General features: G+C 32.7%; 1 protein-coding gene across 5 annotated transcripts in view; it reads left to right on the forward strand.

Annotated features, from left to right (window-relative positions):
• LOC125048496 (ecdysone-induced protein 74EF) overlaps window positions 1–4,130 on the forward strand; it is a 144,827-nt gene that overhangs the window by 20,479 nt on the left and 120,218 nt on the right. The window lies entirely within an intron of this gene.

The following is a 4,130-nucleotide window of genomic DNA, read 5'->3' on the forward strand; positions in this document are numbered from 1 at the left end:
TGCTTATACAGGCGTCCCAAAACTATGGGACATCAATGGAAAAATAAATATCAGAGATAGGATATTTTTCTGAAAGAAGATTTTATTTTGAAAACTAAGTATTACTGCATTCAATGATTTTCTAAAAATTACTTGTCTCGTCTGTGAATCGAACCGACTTAAATGTGAAATAAAAACACCCCATATTTTTTGATGCCAGTCAAAAGAATGGACAACAAAAAAGTTTTCAACGCCCTGTATACTAGGACTAACTCTCTGAAAAGGGTACATATAATTCAGTGTATAAATTTAGTTAACGAATTACATAGGTTAATGGACCTTTTTCATTGACCGTTGAGTGAACTGACAAATATTCTATTATTTGCAATTTTGTATTTCCTAATAAATTTCTTATGTCTGTTTTTTGATTCGTCTGTAAATTTTAGTCACTTGTTGCACTTTTGTCAATTTAGGGTCACCTGTTAGGACAGGACTGTTTTTATATATTAAATATTTAGTGATCTTGGTACAGTTCTCATATGTGAGTAGAAATAACATCAATTGTTACCTTGCTACGCGGAAGCGATCTTGAACTTTGTGCTCTATTTGAATAAACAAGAGAAGGACATTATAATTTCATAATATTTAATTCGACCTCATATAAAGTTCATTGCTATTAATATTTAAATATTATATAATAGGGCTAATTATTGCGAATTGTTCTTGGTAAGTGCGCTGGTACTCTGGAACTTCCAATTGCAATACCGATCCCAACGTTTTTGTGTGCAAGTAATTAATACCGCCGATGTTTGCGGGTCGCGGTACAAAACACAACATTGTCGTTGGGAAATTATTTAATGGCCGTTATCAAAATATCCTTTATTTATAGACGCGTCAGTAAAAAAATTAATACTTCTAAATTTACTAGCAGTTCAGTACGCCGGTCGGGTGATGCCATAGTTTTATTTTGTATTCGGTATAACGTAGGTAAAATCAGGTTTTTAGAAATATTTCATAATATTTATTATTGTCGTCGGGACTGTCTTCACAGGAAAATACATTTTGTTAGTGACAGACTTGTATCTCAAAATCTATCCTCGAGTATTTTCAAGATGGAAAGAATTTAGTCTTAGACTAGATTTGTTTTGTATTAGACTTCAAGACTTCACTAAATTAAAAAATATATCTACATAAAAATAGTGTCGCACATACAAAACATGAATGAAACATCGATTAGGGAGTATTAAGAATATCCATAGCGTTAAATCACCTGCATCATGAGAACACCCATTTATATACACTCGCTTTACACCATCACATATCACAGCCGAATTGGGTATAAGGCAATTAATAATTTTTATAAGGTTTTCCTTTCGTAAATATTTGATCCTTTTTGTATATATAATGTATTCTATCTTTGACTATATGTTTAGTATAATTGCATTTTGTTGTATATCATTTATGTTAGCTGTACGAAATAAATATCTTTACAATTTAAATAAACTTTTCGCCACATTATCGATTTCAATTAGACGCGTTTTGGTCAATACCGCTAAAAGAGCCAATTCATTCAACAGTCGATTATCATAGTTTTTCTCTACATACCTTGCAATTTTTCCCATTAAATGTCAAAGGGAAAACTCGCTAATCTAACGCGGAAACGGGCTGGCATTGTTCGCAACAATTGTTTTCCCATTTTCTCGGGCGACGCACCCGGTGACCGCGGCCGGTCGTCCGTCGACCCTGCACTCCGCACCAACTTCACGATACCTCGAGACCGCTAATCTCCTTCATCTCCGATTATTATAAAGCAACGGCAAAACAATTAGCTTTTAGACGCCTTTAATAAATTATTAACAATATACCTAAGCGATATATATTGCAACAATAGTAAGTTTAAATTACCTTTTTAACTGACGATTTTACATGTGTAGCTTACGTAGCATCTGTTGCAGCAGCAGTGTTGGCCTAGTGGCTTCAGCGTCCCTGGGATCGTAGGTTTGATACCCGGCTGTGCACCAATGGACTGTCTTTGCCTTAGACCCAAAAAGTCGACATGTGTCAGGCACAGGAGGCTGATCACATACTAGCCTTTTAGATTGACAAATGATCATGAAACAAATACATGAATCTGAGGCCCAGACCTAAAAAGGTTTTATTTATTTTGGCTTACGTATTTATTATATAAATATTGTTACTCAAAATAACAATGCTTAAATACATATGAATACAATTTACAGGTAAAATCTCTTGAACCCTTAAGTGCCTTGTATTCAAAATCATTTCCAAAATATGTTAAATGCGTTAAAAGCGTATTGACCTATCAGGTCATTAATATTTAAAGAGCTGGTGATTGACAAGAGTGGGTGTAAACGCCCTGACGAGTTTGGGAGCCCTCACCCTTCACACTTCAAACTAATCGATTTGTAATATCTAAAACTGAATAGAACCAATAAAGTTGTTAAATAATTTTCTTTTATTCGAATTATGTAGAAGTAGTTGAAGTGAAACAGATGTTGCCTATAATTGGCTCTCTCTTTTCCAGTCTTCCTTTAGCGATCTTTTAGTATGATCTGTTACATGAGAACCCATTTTTTTTATGTAACAGGGGGCAAGTAGGCTCATCTGATCTTAGGTGATACCGCCCACTCTCAATGCCAGAGGACTTGCGAGTGCGTCGCAGGTCTTTTAAGTATTGGCTCTTTCAAAGGATTTGTTTTTTTTTTTAATTGGTTCGGAAATACTTCAGTGGATAGCTCGTTCCACATAGTGAGGGTCGCGGCAAGAACTGCCTTAAAACCCTCAGTTGTGGAAACCTATGGTATTGACACCTAATTAACTAGGCTCGTATATAACGTAAAGCAAACTTAATAACTGTCAAAGATCTTTATCTCGATGCTAAATTTGTATCTTGATGACGTATGCTTAAAAGTAGTCTATATTTTTTTTAAGGTGCCAATTTAAGCTCAAACAATTTTAAATAACTCAATATTTTTATCAGCTTTAAAACAGTAATAATTTTAAAATATTGTGTTGTATTGACACCGTGAACTCTAAAATATTTAAGAAGTACGAAAACTATTAAGCTCTTTGAAAATATATAAAACGTTCAAGCAGCGACTTGCAAACTATGCATTTTTACTATTTAATTTGTACGACAGGAACTCTATATCAAGAAACAGGGAGTTAGAAATTTGTTCTAACTTTCGTATCTCTATGGACTTTTAAAGAAATTGCGTATTTTACTAGAATAATATATCATTACAATTGGCACATTTTCAAATTTTTATTCGAATTTTAAATATTCTGAGTTTTGTAAAACATTCATACACAATGAGTGTTGCCATAACTCGCGACAATACTGAGAAAATCGTCGAATGTGGGAGAGAAAATTCACACCTCGTTTAAACAAATACATTTAACAAACCATATTATAATGTGTTAAAAACAATTACGATTTCAATTTCAAAGGCGAGTATACATTTTGAATGTAAAATAAACAATTATTGCACTTTTCTATATGCACTTCACAACTTTTTCGCTAAATGCCTTGTCTAGTCGTATGTACTCGTTACCTATTTCATATTCAGATTTGCTCCAACGTTATTAAAATAGGCTGTTTGATGGTACAAAAAATAAAGTGTCTTGAAAGTATATTAAATATGGCTTTAAACATCTTGTAAATAATTATTAATACAATATAAAACAATCTATAAATAAACATATTTATTTTTATACGTCAGTCACGTGACACAAAACGATCACAGATTAGTTGACTCAACCGTATGTCTTCGTCTGACTAATCTTCATACTGTCTTGAAGTTAATTTTATAAGACTGTTTCTGTACGAAATTATTAATAGTGTCATTTAATTATGATAATAAACACGTTAATTCTACTTAATATGCATAGTACGTCATAGAGGCTGAAGCGTTTAGGCGGAATATGCGCGGGCGGGAAAATTTGAATAATAACATATTTATAGGTTCTATAATAGACCACTAATAAATTTGAAATGGTTTTTGAAATCTTGGCAAATAGGAAATTTCAGTAATAATGATTAAAAAATTAAATAAAAATCAAATAAGCTGTAACTAATCTCGTATATTACGTTGTCCGAGACAAACTGGTTAAATCTAAAATAACAAGTA

Source organism: Pieris napi, chromosome 3, assembly GCF_905475465.1.
Source record: "Pieris napi chromosome 3, ilPieNapi1.2, whole genome shotgun sequence".
In the NCBI taxonomy this organism is placed as follows: Eukaryota; Metazoa; Arthropoda; class Insecta; order Lepidoptera; family Pieridae; genus Pieris; species Pieris napi.